At 46.1% G+C, this 10,356-nt stretch overlaps 2 long non-coding RNA genes across 6 annotated transcripts in view; both read right to left on the bottom strand.

The window, feature by feature from the left end:
* Positions 1–2,180: 2,180 nt before the first annotated feature.
* LOC128110906 (uncharacterized) lies at positions 2,181–8,817 on the bottom strand. Of its 2 annotated transcripts, none has more exons than XR_008218372.1 (2): positions 8,452–8,817; positions 2,181–4,105 (listed from the first exon to the last, which is right to left on the bottom strand). It is a non-coding gene; the product is annotated as an uncharacterized LOC128110906 (long non-coding RNA). The 2 variants fall into 2 exon arrangements; XR_008218371.1 differs by having other exon boundaries at positions 2,181–4,013.
* A 451-nt stretch (positions 8,818–9,268) lies between these two features.
* LOC128110905 (uncharacterized) overlaps positions 9,269–10,356 on the bottom strand; it is a 36,391-nt gene continuing 35,303 nt past the window's right edge. For all 4 annotated transcript variants that reach the window (XR_008218370.1, XR_008218368.1, XR_008218367.1 and 1 more), the window contains one exon: positions 9,269–9,465. This is a non-coding gene — a long non-coding RNA (uncharacterized LOC128110905). The remainder of the gene's footprint in view (positions 9,466–10,356) is intronic.

Here is a 10,356-nt window from a genome sequence, read left to right as displayed (position 1 = left end):
GGAGAGGCGGGGCAAGAGGAAGGACACGCTTCCGGGCCACCCCTGAGGGCACGCCGGGAGTTGTGGTCCTTACTCTCGCTCCATGCTGGGAATTGTAGTCTTTGAGCCGCGGAGACGGGAGGGGGCGGGGGCGGGGTTGGAGGATTAGAGGGTGGGGGTCTTAAGAGCCCGAGGGCTTCTGGGAAATGTGGTTTAAGATTGCTGTCTTAACCAAGTACTGTGACTGTCAAAGCCAAAATAAAGCCAGGTGGTGGTGGCGCATGCCTTTAATCCTAGCACTCAGGAGGCAGAGCCAGGCGGATCTCTGTGAGTTCCAGGCCAGCCTGATCTACAGAGCTAGATCCAGGACAGGCACCAAAACTACAGAGAGAAACCCTGTCTCAAAAAACCAAAAGAAAAGAAAAAAAAGCTGAAATAAATATTACCAGAGCTGACTGAAGCTTAATTTATTCAATGTGTAGACAAAGAGACTTACTTCAAATTTCGAGGAGCAGGAAGCATAGGCTTCAAGCTTCAATTTGGATCTGAGTCTTCTGAAGCCCTGGAAAAGGCTTTGGTTTTGGGTGGTGTTATTATTGTTACTGCAATTGTTTTACCAATTTAAGATAGGGGGTGGGCTTTTTGTTGTGTGTGTGTGTGTGTGTGTGTGTGTGTGTGTGTGTGTGTGTGTGTGTGTGTTTTCCTTTCAGACATGTAGCTAGAGTTTCCCTGCCTGGCCCACAGTCAGGACAAATCTCTATCACCTGCCAGTCCCGCAGCCCCTCAGACCCGACCAAGTAAACACAGAGACTTATATATTGGTTACAAACTGTATGGCCATGGCAGGCTTCTTGCTAACTGTTCTTACAGCTTAAATTAATCCATTTCTATAAATCTATACCTTGCCACGTGGCTCGTGGCTTACCGGCATCTTCACATGCTGTTTCTCATCATGGTGGCTGGCAGTGTCTCTCTGACTCAGCCTTCCACTTCCCAGCTTTATTCTCCTCCTTGTCCTGCCTATCCTTCCTGCCTGGCCACTGGCCAATCAGTGATTTATTTATTGACCAATCAGCAACACACTTGACATGCAGACCATCCCACAGCACTTCCCCCCCCCTTTTTTTTTTCAAAAAGGAAGGTTTTAACCTTAACAAAGTAAAACTACATATAATTTGGGAATTTGGGCGTAGCTTCTCTTACTACTTCCTGCTGGAGGGGGGTGCTGTATCTTATGGGGACACAAAGAAAATTTTAGAATTATGGAATAGTCCATGAGGGTGTATCGTCTGAGCCAGTTGCCTTCAAATCCTTCTGGATGTTGGATCATCTGGGTCATGGTGTCATCAGAGACCTTTCAGGGGCTCTTGGCTGGTCAAATCTGATGTATCTTAATCTGGAACAAATCCATAGCCTCTGACTTTCTGTGGGAACAAAAGCAGTGTCTCCTTTCCAAAGCAACATATCCTTATAACCAAATTTTGAAGTCAAGGTACCTTTAAAATATGCATATTGGTTTAACTCAGCTTCCTTTACAATCAAATATCTCTCTGCAGTTAAGAATCCCAAAGACAACACAATCCAGATTCTCTGTGTGATATCCATCTTTACATGGCTTATTTTTTATATTAATTTTACTGTCTCTTTAAAGACTTTATTTTTTAAAACTATGTATTTGTTTCTATAACTGTATATATCACCTTTTTCTCTCTCTTCCAAGCCTACGTATCTTTTACACACATTGTAAACTATTACATCTGAATCTGTCTTATTGTGAATCTATTACTTTAAACTGCAGCAGCTGTTGCTGCTGGCTCCGCCCACCTCAGCTTCCCAACATGGCAGTGGTAGTTTACCGTCAGCTCTGGGAGCTATCATGGGTCTATGATTCTATCCAAGCAGCATGTAGCCCAGAAACCTCTTTTTTTGTTTTGTACCTGCAAAGGCTAAATCCACCACACAGCTTAATGTGCCACTTGCAGAGGCCTCATTCCCGCCATACGGCAGGTTGAGCGCACATGCTAGGAACCCACCAGTAGCTCAAACCGGCAGCTGCCACTCATTTGAGAGAGACAATTAGGAAGCTGTTTTTAGTTCTGTTTTTGAATCTTCTCAGGTTTTAGGTGGAAACTCTTGCCCCACGTTGGGCACCAAATGTAGATGTAACCAACCATCTTATTAAATAAGAAACACAGAGCCGGTTCAGAGAAGAAAGCCAAGAGGTCAGAGCTAAGAGCCTCACCCTTCCTGCTTCAGCCATCCTCTTCAGCCAAGAGAGCTCTCTGAAAAGGAGCTACTTCCTGTGTGTTTGTCTTTATAAAGACTTTCGATTCTGCCTTCTCATTGGTTGTAAACCCATGCCTCATCACTGCCTGTCTGTAAAGACTTCCAGGTCTTCTATGGTTGGGATTGAGATTAAAGGCGTGTGTCTCCAATACTGGCTGTATCTTTTTACACACAGAGATCTACCTAGCTCTGTCTACCAAGTGCTGGGATTAAAGGCGTGCGCCACCACCGCCACACTCTTGCTATGGCTCTAATAGCTCTGACCCCCAGGCAACTTTATTTATTAACATACAATTAAAATCACATTTCAGTATAAGTAAAATACCACCACACAGACAGGAACTATGTAATGCTAGCTGTCCTGGAACTTACTAAGTAGTCTAGACTGTCCTGGAACTCACAGAGGTCCACCTGCCTCTGTCTCCCAAGTGCTGAGTTAAAAGTGTATGCCACCACACCGGGCCTGTGTTGTTTTCTTAAAGTGGATCCTAAAAGAAAATTGTATGTGCTTTAGCCCCCACAAAATCTGAGTCGCTGCCCAGTGTGCAGTGTAGCATTGATCTTCACATCTTGAATTCACTGCCCCAGGTACACCCACCCACCTACTCCAGCTCCTTTCCTATCTTGCCTCCTGCCCCATGTAGTGGACCCATAAAAGAATTGCATTGCATGTCCCACTGTTCCCAGGCTTCTGTTGAGTTTGATCCGTGGGGGACCTTGAGAACTGAAAGAAGAAAAAAAAAAGTCAGCTAAAGAAGGTGATGTTTCTTCTGATTTCTCCCCAACAAGAACACACCCAGGCAGAGAAGTCCCTTAGCTGAAGGTCACTGCTCCCTGGGCCTCTCACAAGTATGCAATGAGAGCAGACCTCTGTGATTGTGTCAGGGCTGGAACTGATAACATAATGGCTGCCTCGGAGCCACAAGTTATTGCTCCATCCTGTGTGGCTCCGACCCCACACCTTTCTCAACAGCCTCACCAAATACAAACCCTTCTCCACAAATCCTCTAGTAGCATCTGCTTTCTGTATACACCCTGATGGAAATGCAGGCACAAGGTGAGCTCTTGATGAATATTTGTCAGCAAAGAGGTCTCAAGATTCACACATCTCGTGAGTGTGAAGTCCCACCGCAAGGCTCTGTGGTCAGAAGGCAAACACGTACACACACCCGTGCTTGGAATGGGATTTACTTGTTACAGTGTGATCTTTTTCCCCTAACCTCACCACAGACATGCAGAAAAATGGGCCCTGCTTCCACACTGGCCTGACAATTGGCTGACCTTCAAGCACAGTTAAGTCAGCAACAGTACATGGTCTGTTCCGAGGTGGGAAGAGCTCACGGTTCTGGCACTTTGTCGATGGCTCTCAGTTAAGGGCTTCTTTGCTGCGGCTATATTCCAAGGCTGTTGCCAACACCTCCAACACCACCCACATGTGCTGAGAAGTCCTGCCAGTGCAGCGCGTGGCAGGAGACCAGTCCAAGCAGCCGTCATTGTGACAGCATGTCTGAAATACCACCAGTTAGGGTGCGACTCCTGGGACATAGGAGATCTTCAGCACATTCTAGTTGATAGGTTGGTGTGAAAGCCAGGAATGGACAGACCAGCGATCGGTCACAACCTGCTGCTGAGCTCTTGAAACTAAGAGTTGAGCTCGGGAGGAAAGGCTTGAGAGTAAAAGCCTGCCATGTATTCTGAAATACCTCTACAGCTGGGCCTGCTGGCAAACTCCTTTAATTCCAGCACTCCTGAAACAGAGGGAGATGAATCTCTGTGAGTTTCGAGGTCAGTCTGGTCTACATAGTGAATTCCAGGACAGCCAGAGCCATGTAGTGAGACCCTGCCTCAAAAAAATCAAAACAAAACAAAAAAATCAACCTCTACAATCCTAACAAATATTTTCAAACATTTACTGCGAACCAGGGGTTAGAGTATCCACAAAAGATGCTCTTGTACTATAATTAAAACCTAAGGAAGCCCTAGGCATACATTTTTACTTAAGGAATTCATGTTCCCTGAATCTGCTTTTGAATGCTCTTCTCTCCACCACTTTATACATGGCCTCAGAACATAGAGGCAATTCCTATAAAGCAATCCTTTCAGCCTGGTGATAGAGATGTGAACAGAACAGGGTCATATCTAAGTCATGAGACTCCTAGTTCAGGGGCCATCGAGGATCAAGCCGGTGACTCACAGGAAGGTTAGGAGGCATAAACAACAGGTTTTCGGTGAGGAAGACTAACCACAATTTCGTGTGTAGAATCTGCATTGGCTTGCCCCGGAGCCAGGCCCCAGGCTGCCCCTTTTCCGTTCTGAGAGTCACTGGAGTCCTGGTAACCCTAATCAGAGACATGAAGAAGTCAACAGCAGGAGACACTTGGGGAAAGAGTGGAGGTGGGTGCTGCTTTCCCTCATGGTGGAAACTCCATTTGGGAAACCCAAGCAACCAAGAGAGTCATTAGGAAGAAACCTGCCCTGGCAGGCTGCCGCCAGGTGCTGGCTCCACCCAAGAGGTAGTTCTCGAGTTCTTGTCCTTGTTTTTATCTGTGGAGTGGGAACAGTCATCCTAGGCTAACTAGCAATTTGCCTCTCCCGGACCCATGGGAGAAAATGAGGTTAAGCTTGAGAAGGGCTTTGATCCCTCTGGAACAAAGCCACTGGGTGCCCTTGTTAATTACAGTAACGCAGGGAAATACTGCCTCTGGTAAGGAAGGGAAAGAAAGGAGTGAGGAACAGAATATGTAGAAGCCTCCAGCCCTGGTTTGTACTCACCCAGGCCCTTGCCTTTTGAGCGTCTCCTCTTTGTCAGGTATAATGTCCCAGTACATTTAAGACCTAGTGGAAGCCGGGCGGTGGTGGCACACGCCTTTAATCCCAGCACTCGGGAGGCAGAGCCAGGCGGATCTCTGTGAGTTCGAGGCCAGCCTGGTCTCCAAAGCGAGTTCCAGGAAAGGCGCAAAGTTACACAGAGAAACCCTGTCTCCAAAAACCAAAACAAAAGAAAAAAGAAAAAGAAAAAAAGACCTAGTGGGAGAGCCAGGAACATGCACAAACTCCAATAAACAGGAGGTTACTAAAATCTATTACTTCCTGAGAAAATGAGCTCATAATCCTGCAAGGCTGATGAGACAGGACCCGAGTGTCTAGATAAGCAGACAAAGCTCCAAAGCCACCATGATGGTTAATTTCAATTGTCTACTTGAGAAGATCTAGAATCTCCTGGGAGGGGGGGCCTCAGGACAAGGATCTCCTTGATTATCTCTACTGAGGTAGGAAGACCCATCCACAGTGGGTGGCACCACTCCCTGGCTGGGATCCTGGCCGGTGTAAATGGGGAAAGGAGCTGAGCAGCAGCACACATTCATTGCTCCCTGCTTCCTGATTGTGGATCGGATGTGAACAACTGCTTCCAGCTTTAAGGCCTCCTTCCCCCACCTAGAGGGACTTGAGTGTGAACTATGAGTCAGAATAAACCTTTTCTGCTTCAAGTTTCCTTTGTCAGGGTATTTGATCACAGCAACAGAAGTAACTAAGATGATCGTGAGCTGCCCTTGGTCTGTTCAAGGATACTGCGAGGGCTAAAGTTATGTTTTACGTTTAAAGGACCATGCTTAAGAGATCTATAAAAGAAAAATGCCTCTAACCTGTAAACCCCACTTGCTCAAGGACAACTTCCAGGAATGCTGGGGACTGTTATTTATGTAAGGTAACAAACCACATGTTTTCACTTCTGTAAACAAGCTTGGTAGCCCCAAGAGCAGGATGTCTTTGATCACAGGTAGGCAGGAGGTACCTAGGCAGGAAGTACATCAGGATGTATACTTCCCCCTGGTTGGATGAAAGCAGGTAGTACATAGCCTTGTGGGTTGTTCTTCATGAGCCTCTAACTAATGTAATTTGGTGCCATACTCTGGGAATCCCAGGTATGGGCCTGTCCAGTGTCCATCGTCCTAGCTAGTATTTAATTGTCTTGGTTAAGGTTTCTATTGCTGTGAAAAGACCATGACTACTCAACTCTTATAAGGGAAACATTTAACTGGGGCTTGTTTCAGAAGTTCAGTCCACTATCATCCTGGTGGGGAGCATGGCGGCATGCAGGCAGACATGGTGCTAGCTACGTCTTGATCAGAAGGCAACAGAAAGTGTCTGTGACACTGAGTGAAGCTTAAACAAAAGAGACTTCAAAGCCCACCCCCACAGTGGCACATCACCTTCAACATGGCCACACTTCCCAAAAGTGCCACTCCCCATAAGCCTATGGGAGCAATGACATTTAAACTACCATATTAAGGGGAAGAAAGATGGCTCAGTGGTTAAGAGCACTGACTTATGTTCCAGAAGACCCAGGTTCAATTCCCAGGCCATCTGGTGTTGGATCACGTCAGGATTAAAATAAACAAACAAATAAATAAATAAACTACTACCACATTAATAAAGCTTGCTTCAAATTAGGCTCAAAAATTGTGGTTGTGGTCTTAATCTCACCTGGTGTGGATTACCACCACCCTACTGAGCTGACTTTTCCAAAATCCTTACAGATGTGGGTTACACCTTCCAATGTTGGAAAACATAATGAGGTCAGAGCTACTCTGGATTGTGTGGACATCCACAGCACCAGCCAATACCTGCTAGCCCAGCCCATCAGTGATGTCAATGTTACTTAACTCCCCATGTTAAGTTCCTTTGTCCTTAAAATATCTATCATGGTTTCTACGTCCCATGGTCAAGTTTGCTACTGGAGAGAAGCTGGCCCCACAAACTTTGTTACAGGAGAGGAGCTGGCCCCACAAATGCAATCTCTCACCAATTACTTTTCCAATCTTAATTATGTTATTTAATTAATTTAATATTAACTTCATTTGTTTATTTGTGTGAGTTTGAGCGCATGCCACAGGGCACATGGGGGTCAAAGAACAGCCTGCAGGAGTCGATTCTCTCTTTCCATCATGTGGGTCTCTGGGATCAAACTCAAATTTTCAGGCTTGGCAACAAGAGCCTTTACCCACTGAGCCATGTCACGTGCCTCTCTCATCAGTCCTAAGATGTATGCTCTTCACATTTTTAACCTCTGAAACTGGGAGGCCTATTGCAATCAACAGTGGTCTTATTTCTCGATTAAGTAGTGCATAGGATAAAGTAGAATTTTATATATGATGAGGTCTTAGATCTCATGAAATGCTAAGGTGCCTGCTACTTCGTTTTCCTCCTTGGAAATGCTCTCTGGGGCATTTCGACTCTTCATTCTATTACCCACACAATGCCTGAGATCTTACACTCCCTGAGTCTTACTCAGGTGGACCTTTCCTCCTGCTTCATGTTGTTTTGAAGGCCAAGACCAACCTGTCTAGAAAGAGAGAATTAGAATGTTGATGGGAGCCAGTGTGAGTCTATGAATAAGGAAGTGTTCAGGATGGACCCCTCCTCTGTTACTTATATAAATGATTAACTTCACCAAACCTGCCACCTCGCCCCCACACACCCCATCCTCATCTATCACATCAGTTAATGAGAGCACATATGTAAAATTCTTGACCTGATGGACAGGAAAAAGCAGATACCCCTAGACACCCCTTCTGCTCGACCCTCTTAATTCCTCCTTCTGAGCAGTGTGGGGTCCTTTTCTCTCATCACTCCATCTCTAGAACCAAGCTACAAGCAGCTGTCAGTATGTGTCCTTCACAGCTAGACTGGGGTCATATACAGACGCATGCTCACATCCAGCTGCCAAGTTGCAAACTGGGAAGGAAAGGCGAGCTTGTTCAGAAACAAAAGCAAATTGTCGCTTTTCTTTTTGCAACCATCCAATCCTTGTCGTGTTTTGATTTCAGAGCTGCTCCAAGATTCTGAGACAAAAGACACTATATATAAGCATGATTGTAGGACTCAAGGGGACTCTGAGCAAAACAAAGTCCTTTTATTACCGGAGAATTGGAGAGACTTGTTGCTAAATATAGTTACTCCATGGAAATTCATTTTTTTTCTTTTTTTGTTTTTACCCATCATCACCACCACCTAGACCCTATCAGTAATCTGTTCAGAATATTTCTATATGATTTTGTAGCCAACAGGCACAGGATGTGGTCGTAAGTACCTCATGGAGTCTTCGCAGTTCTTTGGGGGTGAGGCACCATTCCTGGCCCATCTTACCATTATGGAAAATGAATCTTGGGGATTTGCGCCACTTACCCAAAGCCACAGAGGCAGGATTTGAGCTGTCTATATAATATCAATAATGAGTGTCTTCCTTTATGTCGAAGGGAACATAGAGTGGCATCACAAATAAGGGAGAATGCTCCCTGATCTTCAGGTAGCAGTCATCTGGCCACCAAGGCAAGTGTCAAGTCCGTGGTCCAACAGTGACTCTTTCGGTGGTTCAGGGGTGGGGACATCTTGGCTGACCAGGCTTCTCTGAGAGTTCAGGGCTCGGGGTTCCACTTGGCTCATATGAACCAGGGTGTCCCTCCTCATTTCTCTAAGATATGCCCAGACCCTGTGGCTTCCTCAAAGTTCAGTAAGAAAGGCATCCCAGCTGGAAGCCCCAGAGAAAGAAGGCTATAAGAGAAAATACAGGAATAACACTTCTCAGCTTTGAAATTTGGAAACACACTCTCATTTTTTTAATTACTCTTTGATGATGTCATACTTTTGAAACTGTCAGCAGAAGTGATAGACTTTCTTAAGCTTGTATGGTAAAGGGCTATCTTCGTGTACTTCCTATTGTTGTGATAAAGACAGTGACCAAGAACAGCTCAGGGAGGAAAGGGTTCATTTGGCTAACACTTCCATGTCACAGTCCATCATTGCCGGAACTCAGGGCAGGAACTCAAACAGGAACTGGGATGCAGGAACTGAAGCAGAGACTATGGAGGAGTGCGGCTTATTACCTTGCTCAGCCTGCTTTCTTACATACCCCAGGACCACCTGCCCAGGGACAGCATCCCCCACATGAGCTGGTTCCTCCCACATCAATCTTCAATCCAGAAAATTCCCACACACTTGCCTCCAGGCCAGCCTGATGGGAGCATTTCCCCAGCTGTTGTTGTCTCTTCCAAAATGACTCTAGCTTGTGTCAAGTTGACAAAACACCAACCAGGACAAGGGCAGAAGGTCAAGGCCCTGGAAGAAAGACTAGACTGCAGCAGGACTCCCAGGAGTCCACCGTCCAGGCCAACACCAGGTTTCCTTGAAAAGGAGGACAGGCTGGGAAAGAGGGAAAGAAAGCATGGCAGTGCTGAGGGGTCCCCAGAAAGGGCCAGGAGTGTGAGCTCTCCCCTCTCCCACATCCAGAGCAAGCCCCAGTGGTAGAGAGAGAACCCCGACTAGAACATATCAACGTGTCTCAGAGATTGAGGTCTCTGTCTCAGCCTGTCTCCTAGACTCCAGGTCACTTGCTGGTCTTCCAGCACCAATTCTGTAGTTTCTTAGACCCAATCATGTCCTTTTTCTCCAAAGTCACGTGCTGAAGTCTGTTGTTGTTTGTTTTTCTGCTCTTTTGGGGGCCCGCCACCCACCTCCCCAATAAATCACACACGGAGACTTATTCTTAATTATGAATATCCAGCCTTAGCTTGGCTTGTTTCTTGCCAGCTTTCCTTAACTTCCTTTAAATTAGACTGTCTACCTTTTGCCTCTGGGTTTTTCCTTCTCTATTTCTGTATACCTTTCTTTGTTTCTTACTCCATGGCTTGCTGGGTAGCTGGGTGGCTGGCCCCTGCATCTTCCTCCTTCTCTGGCTCCTTTTCTTTCCTCCCAGATTTCTCCTTCTATTTTATCCTCTCTACCTGCCAGCCCCACCTATTTCTCTCTCCTGCCTCACTATTGGCAGTTCAGCTCTTTATTAGACCATCAGGTGTTTTAGACAGGCACAGTAACACAGCTTCACAGAGCTAAGCAAATGCAGCATAAACAAAAGTAACACACCTTGAAGTGATATTCTACTACAGAGGTCCTGACCCCCAGGCCCCCAGAGTGGCAGTGTTTAGAGGCAGAGCCTTTGAAGAGGTGACTGTGTTAAAATGAGGTCTGATGTCTTTATGTGAAGGGGAGAGTAGAACAGAGACCCATACGGAGGGAAGACCACACTGAAGCCAT

The sequence above is a fragment of the Peromyscus californicus genome, unplaced genomic scaffold (assembly GCF_007827085.1).
Source record: "Peromyscus californicus insignis strain IS unplaced genomic scaffold, ASM782708v3 Scaffold_15__1_contigs__length_86483966, whole genome shotgun sequence".
Lineage (NCBI taxonomy): Eukaryota > Metazoa > Chordata > Mammalia > Rodentia > Cricetidae > Peromyscus > Peromyscus californicus.
The sequence above is the reverse complement of the archived record's forward strand: the minus strand, read 5'-3'. Positions and strand labels throughout refer to the sequence as shown.